Consider the following 11,247-nt stretch of genomic DNA (forward strand, 5'->3'; position numbering starts at 1 on the left):
TTAGACTTGAGCAATGTTTGCCAATGTGTGTGGCCTGGACTCCAATTAATTTGATTTTCTACTTAAAAACATTGTATAACAGTTTTTTTCTCTTTGAAAATCAATTAGAATCATCATAGATTGAGATAGAAAAAAGCTTGAATTTGAAAATCTATTTAAAGGGACATTAATGTCAAAATTCAATTTTCATGATTCCGGCAGAGCATGCAATTTTAAGATACTTTTCAAATGACTTCTGCTATCAAATTTTCTTTGTTCCCTTGGTATCCTTTGTAAAAAATCATACCTTCTATGCTCAGGAGCAGTAATGCACTAATGGGATCTAGATGGCGATGATAAAGGCCTAACAGAGGGCCGAAATGCGTTGACATTTATTGTAAGCTTCATTCTGATTATTTATACAAGATTTTAGCATTATTGCACTATGTTGTATCCTTCTTATTCACAGGTATAAACACATAAGCACTTTAAAGGGAACATCTTTGAAAAAAACAGATTTTTTTCACCAGCTTTTTCTTCAGTTCTCCATTCCCACTCAGAGGATTATAAGCAAGAGGGAACATCTCACTTAAGCCCATCACTGGAGCTAACTACACATTATGATTTTTTGACACTTCATAATTATTAACTTTGTATATTATATTATATTTTTGTTTTTTATTGTATATTTCAAGCATTTTTGGAATAATTGAATTTTTTTGATACCACTATTTTTTTTATTATTTTTTATATTTCTTTTACGCATAATATTTTTACTGATTTTTTTATATTTTGTAGACACCATTTTTCATTTTTGTCACTATTTTTATTTTGTGAGGCACTCACTATTCAACAGGGATATAACGTTCTCTACAGCCCTAACCATCGGAAAAGGAACATAATCATATTTGGAATAATCACAGACGTAATGGATTAAAGAAACAATTCTTACATTGAACTAAACAATTGCAACAGTAGGTTACCACTACATCATCTGTACTTGATATTCTTATTATTATTATTTTTATAAAGTTTTTTATAAAGTTTTTTAGAAGGTTTTAAGATTTCACTACCTATTGCCATTTCCTTTTCTATTCATCTTAATTGTAACCTAGTGGTTTTTTGTTACGTGGATCCATGATATCTTAGTATTTTATGTGTTATTAAATAAATGTTAATTTTTATACTAGTACCTATCCTTTGCCTTATATTGTAGGCGCTCCTTGTATCAAAGCCATTTCTGTATCCAATTTTAGGGTCAGCGAGGGACCCTTACTTCAAGGAGCCATAAGGATTTTGCATTTGTTAAGCGCTGTGAGATATATCTATTAAAATGATCTAACACATCATTTTCCTTTTTTCACTTTTATAAACCTTTAAACACACAATTAACATATTTCTCTGAGGGGCCGAGCACCTCCACATATAGGCCTCACTATTAGTTCCTGTCTCTACTGCTATTGCCACTGCATCCACTATGGAAGGAAGTGTTGGTGTAGTTGATCCAACATCACCGCCACCATAATTGTTGTTGGTATTAGGCAAATAGCTGTACATACATAATATGTCTTGAGTAGTTAAATAGGAGTGGTTGGTTGCATTCTTATTGGCTAAAACATCCAAAACAAAATAGAAAAAAAGTTACAGCCATACGTATTTGTCTTTAGTGTTCTGTTTTGGGCCTATGATCTTCAATTTGAACTACCAAATGTTCTTTTGCTTATCGTTCAGTAAAGCTTTTTAAAGATTTTTATTGTTCAGTGTATCTGTTCCTGAATTCTGAATGCCACACGCCCTAATCCCCTCACTCTATCTATCTATCTATCTATCTATCTATCTATCTATCTATCTATCTATCTATTATCTATATGTCTGTCTGTCACTCTGTCTAGCATCTATCATCTATCTATCTATCTATCTATCTATCTATCTATCTATCTATCTATCTATCTATCTATATCTATCTAATCCATCTAATCCATCATTGCAAACATTTAGCCAATTTACCAGTTAGCTAGTTCTGATATCATGGACAAAATAAGCCCAAATGTACTGTCAATGCAACTCCTTGATAATGTATAAAATATGTAAATGTTGCTATCTTGGAACTGATGCTATTGTAGGTAATGGGTTTGTGGTGAGTATTATCATAGTGTGTGCAAAGTTAAACTTAGGAATGAGTATGAATCATGGTGTCAGAGGCTTTTATAAAAAAATTAGAAAATGTTCTTTATATCATTAAGTGATATTAGTTTTTGTGTGTCATTCCAGATATGTAGGGCTGCTATTTAAAAGGCTGAGGAAATATTGTGCTGCAGAAAGTCATTCTCACAATGCAATATTTAGGGTAATTCATTATGAATTGTCTGTTCTAGCTTCCCCAGGGATCTATCTCCCCAGTCTTCTAATGTGAGGTCATTCCCATTGGTCCCATCATTCTTTGGAGTGCCTGCTTTCAATAGTGCTTCTTTACTCTCAACATAGACATTATGTCATGTAACTAGACCAGGCACCTATCTGCATTAATAATTAGTGTTAATCTGTGAGATGTCAAACCTAGAATGCTGCACTTGCACAGAAAGGTTCCATTCTACTCTAGGCAAATCCAATACAGCACTCTGACATTTAGCAAGCTTTACATTGTCCTCAATAGTATAAATTTGTGATAATTAAGAGAACACTCTAACAAATGCCAACTACAATTATAAACTGAGTAGAATTGGTTTATCGTGCCTCTGCTATTCATAATTGGTTACAGTGCATGTTTCATTATTTTGTTTCTAATCAATATTGCCCTGAAGGCCTTTCATATATTAAAATTATAGTACAGCACTAAATGCTAAAATGATTATTCCTCACCCCAAAAAGATCAATATGTTCATTAAAGCAAATGTGAAAAAAATTTGAAAGAGTGTTATGCTGTTGTGTTTCACACTTGATATTTACACTCATATATAGAGAGAGATTGTGGACTTAATGGACTATTCCAGTCAAGGCAACATGCATCTCATGGTTTTTTTGTGGTGTCATCCAATTCAAACCCATTCCAAAGCATCACTTTCCATATACTTTCCATATATGGAAGAGCCAAAGTCGGAGTCTGCAGATGACAGACCTTAAGTAGAAAAGATAAAACAGTTTGACATTAATTTCAAGACAATGGGCAAAATGAATAATGAAAGTATATTGCAAAGTTGTTTTTCCATTTTTATTTGAGAAGTTTTTAATACAATCTCAACATGTATACTGTCCCTTTAATTGCTAATACATGTTATACGTGTCCTTTTACCTTTTTTTATTTTTTATTTCTTTATTTATCATTGCTCAAGCAGAGATACAAATTAAATAAAAGACATCAACATTATTGCACCCAAGATTTTCCATAAGAATGTTTACACATACATGGGTGTGACAGGTTTGTTAGTAGGATTTAGGGAAACTGGGAGAGAGGGTTTTATTGGGGAAGGAGAAGGGAGGGGGAAATGTGGAGGGGGGAAGGCTAGGTATGTCCCAGGTAGATGTTTGACTTCTCCTGACTGTAATGTCCGGCTCTCATAGTTTCCATAAACAGTTCTTTACGATATGATAGTGGTCAGGTTAATGTTTGAGAGTTTGACATGTCCATTATAAACCTGGGAGGCTTGCAGTTGTAACATACAAGGGTATCTAACTATGATACCTAACAAAATAACTATGAATGTATCTAGTACAAATATACATAACAGAATTAAACTAGTCTAAGTCTATCTGCTCATTCACCGCCCACTTGGAAGCTGTTGGACTTACCCTCCAGGATTATCTCAGAGGGTCTAGCATCTGGGAGGAGAGCATGGGCCCATCCAGTTGTTGTCTTGAGGTCTTGAGTCGGTACCGTGGTGTCATTACTTTGTAAGGTTGGGGTTGGAAGATGGTGAGTGTCGGAGCCGTCAAGGATTGTGTCTGGTGTCTCCCTTGTCTATAAGCCATCAGCCCTTTAGTTGTTCCATCATTAGGTAGGTGCTGTTCAGGAAGGGGGTCAGGATTTGTTGTCTAATGGTGGAGGAGAGGTGTAACAAGTATGGTTCCCATTTGGTCATAAATGGTTTAATTCTTTTTTCCATGTCTCCAAAAACATCTGTTTGTTATATTAGGAGTTGGGTGTGCAATAATCGTGTAAGTTGTGTCAGGTGTGGTGGTTTGTCAGAAATCAAGCTTTTAAGGATTAGCTTCCTAGCTAGAAATATGGATGTGTTTAAGAAACAGTCGTGGGGAGAAGACTGGTTATGGCCTCTTAGAAAGAAGGCATCACGCATTGTTAGGGTAATGTGGCTCCCACATTTTTTCAATAGCCAGAATTGTTTTTTGAACCAATATTGGAGTATCTTGGGGCAGCCCTAGAATAGGTGCGGAATGTCTTGGTCAGGCAGAGAGCATTTGGGGCACGTGTTAGTTGCATCGGGTAACCACTTAGCACGTAATTTGGGAGTGATGTAGCTGCGGTGCATAAGGTGTGCTTCTCTATGGTCTGATGCCAATGTGGCCCTTGACACCAGCTCAAAGCTGGTGGTCAAGACCTCTTTGTTTATATCTATGTTTGCTTTCCAGCTGTCACACATCTGTTGTGTAAGCTCAACAGCCTTGTTCTGAGTGATTAGGTTGTAGATGTGTGAGATAGAGTGTGTTCCTTGTTTGGTTAGAGAGTAGAGGCTGTCAATATGATTATTAATTGTGCAGTCAAGTCTATCGTTTAATAATTTGCGAACATAGTGGGAGCATTGGAGATATGCAAAAGTGCTGTGTTGAGGGAGGTTGTATTTTTCTTGGAGCGTTATTAGGGAATGCAGTTTGTTGGAGGTTGGCTCTATCAGTTGTGCTGTGGAGTTTAGGCCCCTTTCCTCCCACATTCTAAACATTTGGGTGGTCATACCTGGTAGGAAGGTAGGATTGCCCTGTATCGAGAGATGCTTAGTGATCATGTGAGATAGTCTCCACCACTTGCAAAGTTTCGCCCATGCCCTCAGAGAGCCCCTGTATAAGATGTTATCTTTGATTTGGGGGGGGGGGGAGAGAGTGTAGTGTTGCGTGTGGTAAGAAGGCTTGGTGGAGTGGGTGCATGAGGTGTTTCTCCAGTTGTTTGTAACTGAAAACAGATGTGTCTGCCAACCACTCAAGGACTAATTTGGACCAGTTATACCATTCCACAATTGGTAGCTTAAGACCACCTCTATCTGTTGGCATAGCCAACTTGAGGCAGCTGATTTGTTGTTTTTTGTCATCCACGCAAACTTGGAGAAAGCTCTGTTCACGGTTTGTAAGTCCTTTTGTGTAAGTAAGAGGGGTAATAGTTGTAGGGTGTATAGCAGCTCGGGCATCACTATAATTTTTATTAGATTGATTCTGCCTGACAGGGGAAGTGGTAATTTTGACCATCCAGTCAATAAGGTTTGTATTTGTGTAAGTACAGGGGGGATATTGAGTTTGTAGATTAAGTTAGGGTTTGTGTTTAACTGGATTCCTAGGTATTTGAAGGATCCTACCATGTTTTTGAGTGTCGTTTGAGTCAGGGAAGCGTTAGAGTGTTTTTTAAGGAATATCAGTTCCGACTTAGTTCACTTTATATCCGGAAATTTTCCAAAATTGATTAAGTATGTTGAGGAGTTTTGGGATTTCAGTGTTTGGATTTTAAATGTACAACAATAGGTCATCGGCATAATGGGATAAATATAAGGAATGGGGGCTCACCCTTACTCCCTCCAGAGTGTTTCTAATGTGGATGGCTAACGGCTCTATGGCCAGATTGAATAGGAGGGTTGAAAGTAGGCAGCCCTGTTGAGAAACCTCACCATTAACTATAACCGAGGTTTGTGGATTTTGATAGTGTGTCTGGATGGGTTTATGGAAGTCTCCGATGATACCAAACCTATCTAGGGAGGTCAACAGGTGATCCCATTCCACTCTGTCGAATGCCTTCTTCGCATCAATAGCAAGAAGGCATGCGTCTGGCATTGAAGCAATGTGTCCCTCACTTCTAGCCTGCCAGAAGTGGGAAATTACAGGTAAAGTCTTACGGGTGTTTGTGACCGACGAGCGATGTCTCATAAAGCCAGTTTGATCTTTATGAATAACACTTCCAATCACCCCGGCCAGTCAATTTGCTAATATAGCTGTAAAAAGTTTATAATCATTGTTCAACAATGATATGGGTCTATAAAAGGCGGCAAAACTAGGGTCTCTATCGTGTTTTGGAATTAAGCACATGTGTGCATCTGTGAAGTCTGTCGCTGGTTGAGCCGTGTTTTTTAAGTATGCTGTGAATGATAGAGCTAGGGATGGACTAAGTTATTTTTGGAGAATTTTGTAATATTCTATTGGGATTTTGTCCGGCCCTGGGTTTTTGCCCAGTTTGGCATTTCCTATGGCTTTCTGTACTTCCAAGGTTGTTATGGGTGCATTTAAGAGGTCTAACTGCTCAGGGGTGAGGGTGGGCATTTGTACTTGGGACTAGAATTTATCTTTGTCTCTGGGTGATGCATTAAGTCTGGAGTAGAGATCTGTGTAAAAGCGTACAAATTCCTCTGTGATTGTCTTGTTGTTGGTTTGGGGAACCCCGTTAGACATTATGGACGTGATAAATGATTTTGGAGAAATTAGTTTTACCGTGTTGGCCAGTAGCTTTCCTGTCCTGTTCGCAAATCTATAGAAACGTCCCTTTCTGTGATGTTGAAAGGTTAGGTCTTGTTGCTGTAAGACGTCATCCTTAATTTTCTTCAGTTCATAGTATTTTAGTCTGTTTTGGGAGGAGGGGGTGGGCTAAATAGTCGTAGTAGGCTGACATGACTGCAGAGTTTGTGTATGTGTCTATTCGTTTGCATTTGAAATTGTAGTGGGCTGTGAAATTGGTTATGGGTCCCCTCATTACAGCATTCCAAAAGAGCCCAGGGGTGTTTTGGTGTTAAGCATTAAATCTAGCGTATTCTAGCCAATGTGTCTGCAGGTGTTTTAGAAATGTAGAAAGTTGTTGTATAAGTACGTAGGAAATTGCCAACCGTCTGAGAGGGATTATGTGGGATGGGGTGAAGTTCTAAGCAAATGGGGGCATGATCTGAGATCACTGTGTCGGTAATTTGAGTGCACGGGATCTGGTTATTTAGTTGTGGGGAGCATAAGAAATAGCCTATCCAGGATAAAGACCTGTGTGCTTTAGAAATGCAAGTGAAGTCTCTTTGAGTTGGGTGACTTAGTCTCCATAGGTCTATAAGACCCAGGGTGGCTTTGAAGGCAGCAATGGTGGTGGTTTGTTTTTTGTGTCTTCTGGTGTTTCCCTTGGTTTGGTCTGCCGTGTGGTTGTCAGTTCTACGATCTAGGGGTATAGCTTGGACTAGATTAAAGTCTCCCCCCACCAGAAGAGGTTTGTCTGCGTGAGGGAGCAAGGTTGTCTATAGGGAGTGCCAAAATTGGGTGAGTGGGCAACTAGGACTATAGAGGCTACATATGATGTAGGATTTCCCCACTGTTTGGAGGGTTGCTACTATGAATCTGCCCTGTGAGTCAATGTTAAGGGCTGAGATCTGTGCCGATAAGCCTTTTTCTCACAAGTATTGCAACTCCTCTCTGGGGTATATAGAACTTGACCCACCCATCTGGTCTTTAATTTCTAAAGTTCAGTGTCAGTCAGGCAACGCGTATCTCATGTAACAGAGCTATGTCCATGTAAAAAAATGCTTGAGGTGTTGCAAGATGATGCTCCTTTTGGCTGGGGAGGTGATGCCTCCCACATTCCAGGATACTATCTTAAGTGCTTGGGACATGGTATGTAGAGGGGAGGTGTTAAGTTACAGAGTAAGTTGGGGAGATTGAAAGGGTTCAGGGGTATGTGTGATTGGCGTCACTGTATACTGACTGCTAAGGGTGGGTTGTAAATTGAGATTAGGTTGTCTGTGTGGTTCTTGCCACATAAGTCTCTGCATAATACTATTAACTAGGGGACCAAGGTAGTTCTTAGTCCAAAAAGTTGGGTTAAAGCTGTGTAAGTTCATATTGAAGAGGATCTTCAATGTTGAGTAAAAGTAGTCCAGGAGTTTATAATATCCCTCAACTCTCTCCATCTCTTGCTTAGGTATCTAGGTGTTCTTGCAGCTGTTGCGGTGTAAGGAAGAGCTTGGGCTCTTTTGGGGTCATGAGCCATAGTTTGGCTGGGTAGAGGAGTGATGCTTGTCTTCCTTGTAAGTGCAATTAAGAGCAGAGCAGTGCGAACTCCTTTCTTTTACTAGCATCTTTGGCAGAGAAGACCTAGAAGATGAGCAGCTTGTGTCCCTCATAGTTGAGATCTGGTTAAGATCTGTATGCCTTAAGAACTGCAAATGTTTCCTGGTAGCGCAGTAGCTTAAAGATGACTTGTCTGGGGCATTGGTTGGATCTGGGTGGTAGGGTATCTATCTATTCTGTGCACCCTCTCCACATCAAGCGGCAGGGTGTCAGGGTCCAGGGTGTCAGGGTCCAGCTGCAATAGTTTAGTGCTGTGAATTTGAGTAGGTCTTTGTTCTTGATTGACTCATGCACCCCTACCACCCTTAGGTTGTTACAGCGGGAGTGGTTTTCAAAATCATCGAGTTTCTCTTGAAGCATTGAGTTCTGGCATTCTAATCTTTGTATAGTGATGGAGGACGAGTGTTGGGTGTCTTCTTCATCGGAAATTCCTCTTGTTGCAGACGTGTAGAGTATTGCTTGATCTAGGTGGTGATGGTATCCATGCCCGCTTGTAGTGACTCCATTTTGGGCAGGAAAAAAGCCTTCAGATCATGTAGTAAGGATTGTGAGGTTTCCTGAGTTGGTTCTTTATCAGGCGCCGCAAGCGGTTTTATCTGGGAGTCTGAAGCTTGCTTCTGCTTTCTGTCTGCTGGTTTCTGCTTGCCTGCCATGATAGGTATTGAGTGTATAGCAGAAACTTTAAAATATTTGTCTACTTTCAGAACGTGTAGTTCAGTCACTATATGCTTTGGAACCAAGGTGGCGGTGAGAGGAAAATGTTTGTCCACCTTCATGTAGGTTATCAGGGACGCTGCAATAAGAGGGCTTTATGGTGGTGCTTTATAGGTAAAAGTTCAGGCCTTGGGAGCATTTAGAAAGGGTGCTTGTGGCGCGGATTATAGCTTGATTGAAAGAGAGATGCTGAGATGTACTTCAATAGGCCCTCTTAGCAAGGAGGCTATTGCAAGATTGTGTGGTCCCTTTATTTCTCAAGCAGGCAGTCCTTGTTTAAATATATAACTGTGGAAAGTTCTGTAAATAGTACTCTGCCATGTAAGTGACTCCTCTTTTCCCCTGAATTAGATGATTGGAGGGCTCAGTAGTGTAGTGAGCAAGTAGTGGGTCTTTAAAATAGTGTTGAGCAGGGAAGTAAGCTGGTCTGCGTTGGTCACTCTTTCAAGAGTGAATATGCATAATAATACAATAATGAAATATGAAAGATGTCTCGTTCTCCTTTTTTTGCTACTATTTTGCTGCCTGTTACGTCTAAAGTTACCTTCCTTCCTCTCTGTAAATTAGATTAGTGCAGGAGGGGTGGGAAGATGTGGTAAGGTGTGGTAACCAGGGGATTCTTGTGGGGTTAAGGGACCTGGTTTATGTCTGCTGCATCCCCCCTATAAGTTATACTTTACCCCTTCCACACAGTGTTGAGGCTTAGCCGAAGGTCTTGTGGGGCTCCCGTCAGTACTGCTCAGGTTCTGTGTGTGGCTGCGGTGTGGTCTATGGAAGATAAGAACTGGGTGGGTCACAGCTTCTGTCTGTAAAGTGGTGCCGGCCATTTTGCGCCTTTTCACTGCGGTCGCTTCTCAGGGGCAAGGGCGCGATGTGGAGGCCCTTCACACCGTGATTTCCAGCTGCAGCAAGTGTCCAGAGGTGTAAGGGCGCCTGCTCAGCAAGGAGTTTAGCGCCCACCGGAAGTCCGTCCTGTTATCTTTTAACATTTTAACATATACCTTTAACAGTAAAAGGATGGTCAAAGAGCCAAAATTAAAGCATTACAACAAAACAGAGACACATTATTGCAGTCTAAATATAAAGAGACAGAAGAACAATACCAAAGACTGATAACAACTTATAACCCTCAAATGTATCAGATAAGAAGGATAATTAATTTAAATTGGCACATTCTACAAAGTGACCCAATTCTTGCCAAACAGATTGGTATAAAAATGATGGTAGGGTATAAAAGACCTAGAAACCTAAAGGATCAGCTAGTACAGAGCCACTATATCCACATCCCTAAAAAAGCTGACTCTGACTCAGGAATGTATCCATGTGGCACCTGTTCTGCCTGTCAATATGTGAATAAAATAAAAGAAATCTCTGACAAAACAGGCAAAATACATAAACTAAACCAACACTATACATGCAGATCTTCAGGGGTCATATACACATAGAAATGTACTTGCCCCAGAGTCTATGTAGGAATGACGACAAGGAAAGCACGAACACAAATTTTAGAACATCCTAATAGCATCAGGAATGCAGATATAGATGAAAGTAATGGTAAAACAATAACTACTGTATCTAAGCATTTCCAACACCATCATCATAGCTCACCCAAATATCTAAAATATTTAGTAATTAAAAAAATGAATGTTGGCATAAGAGGGGTAATATCAAAAAATTACTCCTCCAAGCAGAATGCAAGTGGATATACCTACTAAATGCAGTCAAACCACATGGTCTTAATGACAACAACTACTCCGTAAATTTGTAAAAATGACATTCAATCTAAGTAGAATCAACAAACCACATGATAATCCTTTAGTCACTATTCTTTCACAAATTTATGTTTATTTCCTTCACCTCTATAAAATATGTGCTCTAATTTGTATTATTTATAAGAAACTCTCACTGATAAATCAAGAGAAGACACTATTTTATTAAATTCTTAAGTAATTGTATTTGGAAGATAATAAATATATAAATTATTATTTTGAGGTCACTTATTATTATAATATCACAATTTATGTTTTAGCACTATTTACTATCAACACCTCCTAATTAGGATGACCCTATTGCCGCTTTAAAAAGGGACACATATGAAAAATACATGTCAGTGTTCTTATACAAACATTTATTTTTACAGCCCTGAAAACAACTGACATATGTATTTTCCATGTGTCCCTTTTTAAAGCAGCAATATGGTCACCTTATTCTTAATGCACATGATAAGCACTTTCACTCACCAAACAATTATTCTCTAAGTTTATCACAAATAATTAACTATCACCTATATAATATGTTTGCCTATATAAT

Source organism: Bombina bombina, chromosome 6 (assembly GCF_027579735.1).
Source record: "Bombina bombina isolate aBomBom1 chromosome 6, aBomBom1.pri, whole genome shotgun sequence".
Classification (NCBI taxonomy): Eukaryota; Metazoa; Chordata; class Amphibia; order Anura; family Bombinatoridae; genus Bombina; species Bombina bombina.